We start from the raw sequence: 12,870 nt of genomic DNA on the forward strand, positions 1-12,870 counted from the left end.
CTCCTGTTTATTTTGGAAAAATCCACTTTCTCAGGTGTCCCAATCCAGCTCCAACCTCCCCGATTTTAGATGGACCTGGATCCCAGCCCATCTCTATAGGACACCTAAGCTGACACTGCTTGACTTTTACCAAATACCTTGGCCTTAGCAGACTTGAAGCATCAATATTTGACGCAATACGGGGAGACAGTCTCGATTCATTCTGAGTGTTCCAAGAGCTCTCCTGAGCCATTGAGTGTCATCAGTAACGTCAACGAAAAGGTCAGCAAACTTTGTGGGCTAAGCTGTGACCTCCTGGATAGCTCACGATTTCCTAATGCTCTTGCACTGCGACAACAGTGATACATTAACTTGATATGCTTATGCAAGTTTGGCCTGATGAACCTCTACGGCTATTATCTTCTGCCATTCCTTTTCTTGTTAGACTTCAGAAGAAACTGAGTTTTCAGAGATTTCTATTGGTTTTGTAAAACTTAATTTGCTCTGATGCAGAGCAAGCCGGGCAGAGTGAGCTGTGACTCTTTCTTCCTTGCTGTCTGACTGCCTGGCATCACTTTCTCTCATTAGCTGGGCTCTTAAGTGGAGACAGTGCATCCAAGGTAAGGATATTACCTCAAACCTCCTCTCTATAAATAGGCCTGGCTGCCGCCCCGAGCTTGCTCGTTCTGCTGTCAGAATATGGCTAAATGGCCACTTACAAATTCCAACATGTGCTTGATGTGGAGATTACAGCTGCTATCCAAAACAAAGGAGCTTTCTCTTCTCACAACACGCTGCTCCCTTTATGAGGCAGTTTGGAAAACTCCCATCTCTCGAGAGGGTTTAATCTATGCCCCGGTGCTTCTTTTGTGTGAGGACAACACAGCTTCCTCCAGACCTAAATGAAAACAGGACCCTTGAGTGCCCGCTGGAATATGTTTAGTGCCCTGAAAATCGCAGGGGAGGAAAGGTCTGATCCCTGGAGGTTCACCTATGGACCAAAATGCAAAGATGCAGAGTTACGTCAGCACAGCATAGGATTGCAGAGCGTGGGAATGCCAACCTGAACCCCCAAATGAGCTTGGTGCAAGAGTGTGGCTTTGCCCCTGTACCCCCAGGAGCCTTGACCCAAAGGAAGGGTGTGTGGTTTGGGCTCAGGACCGTACTCAGTGAGGGTGTCTGTGAGTTGTCATTAGGTGAGGGTCGCTGGTGAATATCGGGTGGTACAAAAAGGTGAGATTTTGCAAAGAAAATAGTTTGTTAAATGCTCCTGCACAGCTGCGTTTTCTCACAGTAGTTTTAACAGGGCCAAAGAAAACTCTGTTTTTCTCATACTTTGTTCTTACACTATTTTTTCCTGCCTGAGGCATTTTGCAAAGGAAATGGGAATGGCTGCGCTCACATGATGGATGTGGGAACGGGGACATCAGGTGAAGGGATGTTTCCTTCTGTCCCCCAGCAGGTCCAGGCAGGGTTTGGAGCAGACAGCACCACCGGGCATAGTCCGACAGAGGAGAGCTTCCTTCACACAGAGGTACCGTGGCAAAACATGATCGTGACGTAGCAGCAGCTCCTAGACACCTGGAAAGCCTTGTCCTTTCTGGTGTGGTGGGGCCGAAGCATGGCTGACCCAGAAACAACTTTTCTTTGAGTTCTGGCAATGGAATTTGGGCCTAATTTATTCGCGTATGCTTGGCTGGCATCTCCAGCTGCTGTTGTGTCTCTACAAAAAAATATAATTAACTTTCTCCTATGCAGCTACAAGGCAGATGGCCGTCATGAGCTTGGCAACAGCAAGCCAGATGGCGTGGTGAAGGTAGTGGCTGAGGGGTGGCCATGTTCCCCCACCTACCAGCTTTGCTACGGGAGTCGGGTATATTCTGTGGGTGGCCAGTATTTATATTTGCTTGTAAATTACGGCCCGCAAGATGCTAAATGAGTCTGGCTGCAACCTCAGAGCACAGCCTGGCTCCTGTGACCACAGGTCTGAGTCTCGCAAGCGGAGCCATGCTCACCTCCCAGCTACAAAAGAGCCCTTTGTGCATTTTCTCCTGCTCCTCTCAAGCTGTGCACTTCTCGGCTACTCCGCTGTCCCGGTCCATGCCTCAGCCTCATTGCTTCCAGCCATGGTGGTGTTTGTGACTTAGCTGGACTCTCAACTACCTAGAGCTCTTAGCTATCAATCAAGACACCTACCACTCTTCTCCTGCCATCTGCCCTCCTCCTTTCCTGACATCTCCAGAGCTTTGCTCCTCACCCACCTGCCATTTGGTTACATGTCTCATGGAAAGCATCGCCCGGGCAATGCTTCCTCACTTTCACCACTGAAGCTCCTTGCTCTATTAGAAGTAAGTCGTGGCTTTCAGTGACGGGAATGCTGATGGTCTGCCCGTGTCTCATCCTCCACCGGCAAGTCAATGCCAGCAGCAGCCGACACCTCTCCCCACCTGTAGCATCCTAAGGGAGGGTACAGGTAGTGTGCACAACCTGAGTCACTAAACAAGGATTTTAGGAAAGCAAGACTCATTGTTCAGGCTCTGCTGATATTGTCTTCAGTGCTCAGCCTGGCATGCTCCCATGTCCTCGTTTCCCCCACTTGCTGTGGCTGTATCAGTCCCTCAGCCTCACCACATTACATGAGAGGGAAACCTCAGCTCATGTCTGCGACCGTAAGCTCGGTTTCCTTCCCACTGCACTCATTTCCCAGCAATGGTGACAAGCAGCTTCGATTTACTGGCTCCGAGGGAGTTTTATTTTCAACGTTTTATGCAAGCCAGAACGTGGCTGCAGCCAGGGGCAGGGCTTTGGTCCCCAGGACTGCGGCATGTCCTCCCTCCCAGGCATGGCCGTAGGTGCGGGAAGGCAGCGCAGGTCTTTGGTGTGAATAAACATCCAAAGGGACGCACTTTGCCGCTTGTCTCACACTAATGCAGCTCTCGTTAGCCGATGATTTTTGATAAAGATGTGTACGCACTAATGGGAGATTGCCAGGCTAGAAGTAATTAAAAAAAAGTTCCTTTCAGCATGTTATAATCATTCTGAATTATTAAACAGGACAGAATTTTTAAAGTCTAATTCACTTTTCCATTATTTATGCTGTCTCTTCAGTTTTATCCTGTCTTTTGAGAGGTATGAATTCGCCAGAAAGTTTCACTTTCAGGTTGTGACGCTGTCGTTGTTGGAGACTGCCAAGACTGCAATACTGCTTATTTAAAAAGCCCAGGTGGGGGCTGCATCTTTTCCCCTTTCCACGCACAACATTTACATTTCCGGTCACTTTTAGCCCTGCACCTACAAGCCGAGGAATTTTTCCAGTTGCAGCAAAAGGCCACTAAGGATCAGAGAAAAAAGTCAGCACATCAAAGGTACAGGGTAGGGAGCAGCACATGGGCAGATCTGTCCTGCAGTAGGTATGTGATCAAACAGATAAGCGTCCATGCCTGCAACCCAGTGCCGTCTTCCAGCCCCTTGCTAATACATCCCAGCTCTAGCAGCAACCCTCGCTTCTTAAATGCTCCGAAACAAAAGGGTTTTAAAGCATAATTTACTGTTTCTTTTTTTGACATATTTCTAAATCGGTTCAATATGGTCTCGAACCACTAAACTAAAGTGTTTGACTTGCTTCCAAATCGAAGTGTTCATAAAAAGTAAAAAAAAAAAAAAGGAAAAGGAAAAGGGGGGAGAAGAAAATGCAAGGAAAAGAGAAGTGCTCTGGTAGTTTAAATCAGTCGGCCCTGCACAGTGATTTAAAACCAGTGGAGCACTTCAAGTTTTCATAAGCACTTAGCTTTGGAAGCAGTCCGAGTCCTGGACACGTGTATTTGTGGAATCATTTACCATTATTAGAGAGTTTGAATGGTGCTTGAGCTCTCCCTCTGCCCCGATAAGCACTTAGATTGCCTATGATTAGTCGGGTGGTTTTAAGCTTGTGCACAGTTGAGAGTGATTATTTTAAAGCATGCCATTGCCTGTCCCTATCTCCAAAGATCTCAGATCTTCCAAATTCATTAATTCCTTCAGCTCATCTGGATGGAAATTACTAACTAGACATAGTTACCTCAGTGCAATTTTACAGCATGTGTCACAGAGAATAATAAATGTTTGCAACCAGGGCAGATGGAGCAATAATGTGCATGCCACAGAGCACTCCTGTGCTGGGTAAGACCTGTTATTAAGATATGTGATTGTAGAGCCTCTGTGCTCCAGCCACGGACTGGGAAATTCTGGTTTTAGATGCCCTGATGCTTCCTTGAGCTGGAAAGGACAGTACTTGATATTCCCCTGTGTTTTACTGTATTGTATTGCATTGATGGACAATACTTAGTTAATCCAGTGTGCGTTCTTGCACCAGCATGTAGGAAGTCAACAAGGTTGTCAGATGAAGCTGTGCAAAGAGCTGATCTTTCAGGTTTGCTGACCGAACCAAGGAAGTTAAAAAAATTGTAAGAATTCAGGTTGACTAAAGATGGAAATGTTTTGCTTTTCTGAACTAAGTAAAAATCTGAAAGAAACAACCCTGTTGCTTGTTTTTCACTTGTAAGCTTTTTGGTTGTTAACTGCACACAAATTTTGAAATAAAATCCTGTTGCAATAAGAGAAATGGAAATGCTTTGACTTGAAATCATCTCAGCAATTTCCCCCGGGTCTTTTGCCGAGGTGGTAAAACCAGCAGAAAATGCAACCCCAAATTCCTAGTTTTCCATGGAAATTTTTGACTAGCAAAAACCCCACATGGTCCAGTATAAAAGTGACATGAAATGCCCAAATTTGTGCATGAAGCAAGCTGGGGTTGTGAGGGCTGCTCTGCAGTCCAGCTCCCTGCGAGACAGGGCTTTGCAGAAGCCCAGAGCCCTGCTGCTGCCTGTAGGGAAGATGACGGAGTTTGAACTTTCGAGAGGGTCCCTAGATTCCGCCATGTGGAAAATCAGAACAATCTGCTGGCAAAGAGGTCAAATTGGAGGCATAAGAAAGATAATCCCACCCCTGCCTCCTCCCAGACATGCAGCCAATGGTCTCCAGCACCCTGGCCCGTTCCGGAGCTCCCCTGGTCTATCTCAAGACATCACGAGCTGGCTTGTCTCTAAAAAGAAAAAAGAGAGGGAGTTTTCCCTGGCTGACAAACGATGGGAGCAGAGATGCCCTCCCTGTCTCTGGGCCCGCCGAGACCCCCACACAGGGGGCTAATCTCTGTGCTGTCTAAGCAGGTTATGAAGTGCTCTGAGGGTCCTACAGCCAGGCTTGGGTGCCCAGCCTGGCCCTGGTCTTGGTCAGGTGTCTCGTCATGATGGCTCCACTCTTTGCTAATTGGTTTGCAAAGGCAGGCTCTGGGGAGGACCAGGTGCCTGGGCATCCCCGCTCCACGGGAGGCTGCAGTCCTGGCCATCGCTGTGCAGGTGAGGTTCACTGCTCCTGCTCCAAGGTTCAACCTTGGGCTTGTGTGTCCAGCCCATTGCTTTGTAGAAACAGGTACCTCCAGAGGATGGTTCACCTGACCCAGACTCCTGTTTTCGGATGAGATTACTGTCTCCTTTGCCTGTAAAGGCTGGCTGACTCAGATAGAGACATTTGTGCTGCAGAAACCTAAAATCAGAGCAGATGACTCCCTCCCAACCTACTGACTCTTACCAGCGTAGCCCACAACCCCACCGTCTCACACACAGTTACCCTCCTGGCAGCTCCGTTTTACAGGAACCGAGGGACTGTTTGACATTCTGCAGGTCGCGCAGGTTGTCTGTAACAGCTGAAAACAGAACTGGGTCTTCCAAAATGTGAGCCAACACATTGAACATGTTCATCCTTCCTCCTGCATAGCGTGTGTGCTCTGTCCTGTGCTTGTCTGCAGGCTTCTCCTGCAGAGTTGCAGAGCATTTCATGCACAACGCTGATGTCCATAATGCTGTCAGCTCTTTCCTGGTATTTAAGAAAGCAGATATCTACTGATTTCCTCCCATAGTAATGTCGTTGTCTTTAAAAGCTTGCTTTAAAGAGTTTGCAGGCTGTGTGGAGATACCCTGAGATGATGGCATAGGACTAAATAGGGCAGGGATATGGAGCTTGATTTTAACTGGGAAGTTCTGCGTACTCCTCTGATTCCCCACCAAAATTCAGCTGCCTGAATTGCAATCTTTCATTCAAATACTTGCATAAAAAGCTTTTTTTTTTTTTGCCTTTTTTTTTTTTTGCAAGAACAAATTCAGAGAATATTTTTGAGAGGAATGCCCAAGAAAAACCTAAACTCCATTGATTTTACATACCCAAGATTCCAATGTCCTAAAGAAATGTATAGCAGAAGGCCTTTCCCCATCTGTACCTTTGTGAAAAAGAAAACAAACAGTTTTGGTCCAGACCTTTCACTGCTCGAAAGGAGAAAGTCATATATTTACACACTGCCCTGCTGCCCTATAAAGCACTGAGAAATTGGATCTGAAGAGGGTTATTGCTTTGTGGAAATACAAAAGGAGTTTGAAAGACCAAGACACGGCCTAAACGTAGCTGTGATAAAGGGGGACAACTCTTGGGTAGCTGTGCTGGTAGCTTTAGTTACAGCAGTGCAGGCTGCAGCGGCAGGTGTAGCTGAGGATGCAGTTCCTGCTCCGACCACTGACTGTCTGGATGATGTTGTTCAAGCTCTTGCACGGCTCAGTGCCTCAGTTTCCCCTTCTTCAAAATAGAGGCTGGGATTCAGCCCTGCCCTGCAAGCAACTTTGAGCTGTGCTTAGGCTCTGCTGTAAAACAAGGTCTGAGAGGTTTGTGGGGTTGGGTTTTTCCCCCCTAGATGCCTGGGTCTCTTTTGTCTCATTTTACAGTCCTAATGGAGCAGAGGGAAATACACCCGAATTTGCCATGGTCTGGAAGGAGAAAGTCATTCTCATTATTAAGCTGTTATTTTTATGAAGCCATAACTTACAGGCTCTCAATACTTATGTTATAGTAGTCAAAAAACAGGATGAGATCCCATAAACCATTCTTTATAGTAACCAGATGGTCATCAAGGCTGCAAAGGTACCTGACAGTGCCTGTTAGAGGGAAACACCTGCATGAACCTTAACCGTCTCTATGCCAGCCCTGCCAGCGGGGTGACCGCTCCTGCAAGCGCCAGGCAGTTATTTGGGGGGACCCTGTCACACTCCCCGGACCCGTTAACCAATGCCGTCCCGTCACGGGGATGCGTCACCAGTCCTGACTCATTCCCTTCTATTTTTAACCCCTTCATTCAACAAAAACAGTAACCCATCCAGGCACATGTGCCAGTGCTGTTGGCAAAGCATGTACATGACTAATAATTCCTAATAACAACAGGTTCACAGCACCTGATGTGGCAGGGAAGTGTTATTACTGAAAGGCTTATTTCATCTCTTCTAAAAATCAGAGATGGGCTGGTTTTGCTGTCTGAAACAGTAATTAAGCAGAACTGGTGGGAAAAAAAGCGAAAACCAAAAAAGCCCCCAAACCTACAGGGAAAGACACACCATTGGTTTTGCAAAGGGAAATTCTGTTGTTTCAAACCTGGTTTGATCCGTGCATACCCCAGCCTCCTTACAATATCCTGCAACAGTTGAACATCTGATTAAAATCAGGTTGTTCAAAACCACTGTTTCAGGAGAGGCAACAACTTCTGAGAAACAATTGCTGTCAGTGAACTATCAGGAGAGGCATTTTATTAGATATTATATCTCTTTGCCCAAAATGGGCTTTTGTAACCTGTGAAAGCAATATCTCCATACCACATCATTAAGTTCTGTGGCTTCTGGGCAGGGGGGAAGCACTGGGACTCCTGCAGTGCCCCTCTTCCCGGGCAACCTGATGTGACCTTCATTTATGTGCCACTGTCCTGCATGGCCCGATTTTCCTTGTAAAAAGAAAAAGAAAGAAAGAAAGAAAGAAGGAAAAAAGCCCTTACTCGTGGGTTCTTTCCTCAGAAAGCCACACCACGCTCAGTTTCCCAGAGGATGAGTCACGCGCTGGCCTTGCCAGCATCCTGCTTCTCGCCGCCGAGCCCGCGGCAGGACGGAGGAAGGGCGAGAGGGTGTTCAGTAGAGAATTTCCAAAGAAAAGGTAAACGTATCTTGGCACTGAAGTCATCAATGCCACCACTGCATCGACATGCTTTGTAACCTTACAGTGGTGTGCTGGCGATGGCTGTGGGGGTGGAGATGCCGTGCTGAGCACCATGGAGGAGAAAATGCAGCCCATCCTTCCGCTAACAACTTCACGATGGGATCATCCCTTTAAAAAATAAACATGAGGAAACAGGTTTTTGACCTAAAGCAACAGGTAAGCTATAGTTCTAAAAAGGGGATACCTAATGGCATGGGAGATTCCTGTAACAAACAGATATCTCTCCTTTCTGCAGAGTTTTTAAATTGGGTAGCTGCTTATCTTCAGTATTTGGCTACAGATATGCACTATTGATTTCTTTGATCTAAATGCCGAAGAGTGACTTTGTAGCCCCAATTTTTCGATGCCTGGCTAGTATCTGTCCTTAAAGATCATGGGTTACCTTTGAAAAGCGCAGTCAAAAGTGATCGGGTGGGTCTGATTATTCAGGTTTGGGGAAGTTTGATGGTCCTTTGGTTGCCATAAGTTGAAATAGCTTCAGGGTTGCCTCTCCATGACCTGGCTTTCCAAACTCTACCTCTCCATGCCCTGCCTCTCCATGCCTTGTCTCTCCATCCCCTACCTCTCTATCCCCTGCCTCTCCATCCTCTGCCCCACAACAGGACTGCCTTTACTGACATCATTTCCAACAACAACACGTCCAGCCCACCGGTTGCCCTTCAGAAGTGCTCTCTAATGTCTCTAATCCACCACTGAAGGACGAGTTTGCATCTGTCCACCAGCATCTCCGCTTCTATTTTAAACTGAGCTTCCAGACACTTCCTGAAAATAGTTGACTGCTCATGTCCCTTCCTGAGAAATCAAGTGCTGAGAGTTATCTGGATTGGAAAGGGCAGATATCCAGGAACAAGGAACAGTGGAAAGTATTGATTTCTAGGCTATTCCAGTGTGATATCAAAGCATGATGGAAAAATAGAGGATTGGATGTTGCCAATGCTTTTGAGCTTAGGGCTGCTCCCTATAAATAGATACACCCGAAATTATTCTTAGGAATTGAGTCATTAGTTCTTAATATTTCTAGTAAGTCAGTGGGAGTTGTGCTATTTAGGACAGAGGCAAAAAGTGGGTAGGCCCACACAAAAAGTCAACTTCAAAAAGCAATTATGAGCCCTTTCAGTCTTGAGCAATGTTTTCCCTAACAGGAAGATGTGTTTAACAGTGAGATAACTTATTCAAATCAGCTGTGCACAGCCCTTTTTAGCTATAAAGGCACAAAATCAGTGTCTCTCCCAGCCCCTGGCTGCTCCCCTTTGCAGTTACCAAGTTTTTTTCTGTTGGTATTTTTTATCCCCAGGGCAGCTCGGCCCTGGTGAAAGCACCAGCCAGGGTGGGATGAGGCGGTGGAGAAGGAGGAGGTGGTCTGCGAAGCCGTGCCATCAGGGTTAGGGAGGTGATGTGGGAGGTGATGTCCAGACGTATTGCAAAGGGAAGTTTGGTGTCATCTCCTTGTGCAGCGTTCAGACCCACACATGGGAACAAGAGTGGGTGTCCCAACAGCAGCGTTTTCTGTTGTCTGTCGGTGAGCGTGTGTCAGCACAAAGTGCAGAGCCCAAGGGTCGTTTTCACCTTGTTTTCTGCCTTTTTTCTCCTTGGCTGCAGCCAAACGTGTTCAAACCTTGCCTCCTCCACGCCGAGAGGGAGGTGGGGATTTCCCTGCTGCTCTTGCGGTGCTGACTCCTGCATCTGGTCTGCAAAAGTTGCTCTATTCGCACAGGCAGGAAGAGGATGAGTAACGGAGCCCCAGAAGTTCTTCCTCTAGCAGATTTATGGTCCTTTCCCTGCGTGAGGGCTAAGTTCTTTCCCTGAGCAAAATTCCTAAATCAATGGCTTGATTAATAGCTGAGAAACATTTTTCCCGTCGAGTCTGGAAGGACTTTTCACATGGTATTAGCCAAAAGAGCTGGAGAAGACATACAGATTTGTTTTAAATTGTATATAGTAATCGGTTTTAAGAGTCAGATGAATAAAACGACCTTCCTGGGTGTTCAGTCACACAAAGGAGAACAAAATATAAAATAAAAGGTCTGAGATACTCTGGAAGTCTGAGTCTCTCTCTAATTTACAGCATGCCAAAATATGTGACTAATGACCATCTCAAATTGCGTAAAGACCTGAACTAGTAGAGGTCACCTTAATTTCCTCCACCTTAACTCCTGCATCTCTGATAAGCAGTGTGCATATTAAAAGATGGGAATAAGCCAAAACAGAGCATTCCTCATCTGAGTGTACACAGAAATCTCACCAAAATTAATATGTCTGTAGTGTGTTTCCCAGAGTGACTCCTGTTCAGACAAGCATAACATTTGCAATTTCCCTTTAACATTTTTCAATGGGTTAGGGTTTTGGATTTTTTATTTTAAAAAAAAAAAAACAAAACAAAACAAACCAGAAATAACTGCTAATCTATTCAGAATGCAAGGCTGGGTCAAGAGTGGATTTTGGAAAGTCTGATGCTACATGAATTTCAGGTTCATTTATAACTGACACCACATTGTGTTAGAGGATGCAAGGCACAGGGATAAGACAGGCTGTCTCCGCCTTACTGGGAGAAATCACGTGCCGTGTCTTAAGCCTGTGCGTAGCTCAAATACAGATCATCACCGCATGAGAAGAGCAGGACGTGGAAATAATGCGTGCGTTCTGGTGGATTTCAAAGGAGTGCATGGGTGCACATTGGACCTTTTGTCAGAAAAGCCCAGGTGTGATCGGGGTATTGACAGCTCCGGGTGCCGGTTGGAAATGGTGATTTATCTTTCAGCCAAACCAGACCCAGTCCTCCTTGCAATTCCTGCCTGCCCCCAGACATTCACAGGAATCCCTTGGCCAAGAAGAGATGTTTTCCTGCTGGCGAGACAAGAGGATTCTTCCTTTGCAGCTTGGGGAGCAGAGGAATTAATCCTCATTGCTGCTGCTAACATGCCCTCCAGCATGCCATAACACCAGAATTTGCTCCAACACACACAACCCACCCCTCAGATTCACCTCATCATGCTTTACAACCCCGCACCTCTGCTAGCCACCTGAGATCCTGCCACGGTCAGGACTCTAGAGCACGGGGCATCAGGCCAGGTTTAGCTGCCTGCTTGTGGAGAAGCCAAGTCCTGGTCTCCCTTGATGAGATCTCTGCAAAGGGAGACTGGGGAGACGTGCTCAGATGGGCAATTTAGGTGTCTGCTCTTGTCAAATGAGTCACACCCAAAATATTCAAAGGCAACCTACCTGCTGCAAACAAGCAGGCTTTCCCATGAAACCTCCTGTTTGCTATTCGAATACTAACACCAAATCTGATTTTGCATGATAGAAATCAAGTCTATCCTTTGGTGTAATGAGTGCTGTTTATCAAATCAGTTCATTTCTTTATGTGGAGTAAATTTCAAGGGGTTTATCACAACTGAAGTTTTACATGGGAACACCACGGAAGCCCCAGGAATAGCATGAAACTAAAAGAAATTTATCTTCTGCTAAGATCCAAATGATGGTTAGGGAAACACGTCAGGAGAAAATATGAACACCCAGTGGTTGGAGATAACTGCATGTAATCCCCCGGGTGGTATTCCAGCTCTAGAAATTTAAGCCAGAATTTGGATTTTTGTGCGGAAAACAATTTAATAGATTGTTTGTTTCGTTTTTTGGCAGTTTTTCCAGCTGAATCATTCTGTAATCTGCTCTTATGTCCGCTGGCAAAGGGGAAAGGAATCCTGTTGAAAGGGTAGATGAGCATGGGGCGGGGGGGGGGGGAAGCAACAATCAGGAATCATAACTTTGCAGCACAAGGGCAGAATAAACACGACAAGCAGAGAGGACGTCATCCTTCCCACGTTAGACAGTCACCACCACAGGGAAGGTGAGGACAGGGAGATAAAGCCAGATGGATCTCTGCCCCGAAGCATCCCAAGAGATGCTACTGACCATTGCGAACCCCTTCCCGGTGTCTCTCTGTCTTTTTGCTCCTAATAGGAGCTGAATTGGTTTTAAGGAGGTGCAGAAAATGAGCAGAAAACTGTTCAGGGTCCTACAAGAGCCAGCTGTGAAGATCGAGTATTGCTGTTGTGATATTGCTGCATGGTGTAACCACAACATTTAGTTTAGCTGATAAGACATGGCAGCGTGATCTACTGCACTGAACGTCTCCTGAAATCTGATTAGCAAAGCATGACACTAGAGCTGGGCAACGTTTATTGAATCAAGCTATTTTGGACGGTTAAAAATGGCCTTTCCCCTTATTTTGACCTTCTTTTCTTTTTCAGCAAAACACACCACAAACAACAACAGCAACAAAAAACCACATCCAGTTTTCATTCATCCTCCCCCCCCTGCCCTTTTGGAAACAGCAAGAAAAAAGTTTTCTGTGTGTGAAAAACCAAATGGATGGATGTTTGTACTGATACAGCTGAAAAATGTCATATTAACAAATAGCTCTTGTCTAAAAATTGTTGAATGAAAAGATTTGCTATTCTGTTCATGAAAAGATCTCTATGTGGATAAATAATTCTATGTAACTGCTCCTAACTGCTGACTGCTCTTACAATATAAGCAGCTCACAGCAGCAGGGAAGGGCACAACCTATGAATGGATCTCCTCCTGCCTCGGGCAACTTAGATGAGGGATAGCTTAGGATTTAAGAGTTTTGCTCATGGGGATCTCCAGGCACGTCTTGTCTGGGTGGTCTCCTCTGAGTTTTTTGAACCAGGCTTTGCTTTCAGGAAGACTGCCATCATTTTCTTAGACTCAAAATGTCACTTCCACACTGCTCTGCAGGAGAGGGCTGGCATG

The 12,870-nt window shown here is 46.3% G+C and overlaps 1 long non-coding RNA gene across 1 annotated transcript; it reads left to right on the forward strand.

The window, feature by feature from the left end:
• The first annotated feature begins 412 nt into the window (after positions 1–412).
• Positions 413–12,608, forward strand: LOC142600804 (uncharacterized). Its single transcript, XR_012834364.1, has 4 exons — positions 413–599; positions 1,439–1,513; positions 11,734–11,806; positions 12,345–12,608. It is a non-coding gene; the product is annotated as an uncharacterized LOC142600804 (long non-coding RNA).
• Positions 12,609–12,870: the final 262 nt, after the last annotated feature.

Source organism: Balearica regulorum, chromosome 2, assembly GCF_011004875.1.
Source record: "Balearica regulorum gibbericeps isolate bBalReg1 chromosome 2, bBalReg1.pri, whole genome shotgun sequence".
Lineage (NCBI taxonomy): Eukaryota > Metazoa > Chordata > Aves > Gruiformes > Gruidae > Balearica > Balearica regulorum.